Raw genomic sequence first — 545 nt, 5'->3', positions numbered from 1 at the left:
CAAATATATGCATGCACTGGGTAGGTTTAGATCCAAAAAAGAAAAAAAGATTAGGCTTTACAGAGTAAGAGGTATGATTCTTCTCTTTTAATAAAGTAGCTTCTTCCTACTGTGCCTACTTATTCAGCTGAGCAAACAGTATGCACAGCATCGAACCTGTCCTTGAGTTTGAAGCTCTTAAAGATCAAAACAATGTGCATCAACAGTAAAGCCAGCTTAAAGTAATGGAAGACCTCTATGCTTGCAGCTTCTCGTACACAGAACCACTTCACAAAAAATCACCATTTTACATTGTCATAACTATTATCATTTGTAAGCACAGGTAACTCGGTTTCATTTGTCACATGCATTCGTGTTTGTGCCAAGACCAGTTTGCTTACAGACCATTGCACATAGAGTTCTTCCACCACAGCTGAACTTTCTCAAAGGCATCTGTAAGGAAAGTGTACCTTCACGGAAATGGAGACGCTCGGCGTGCAGTCCCAGTGGAGTTATCTTTGGACAATCTCCTAAGACTGTTCCTGAATAAAAGAAGTTTCTTACAC

This window comes from Charadrius vociferus, unplaced genomic scaffold (assembly GCF_000708025.1).
Source record: "Charadrius vociferus isolate BGI_N301 unplaced genomic scaffold, ASM70802v2 scaffold450, whole genome shotgun sequence".
NCBI classification, from domain to species: Eukaryota; Metazoa; Chordata; class Aves; order Charadriiformes; family Charadriidae; genus Charadrius; species Charadrius vociferus.
Note: the sequence above shows the minus strand (reverse complement) of the source record.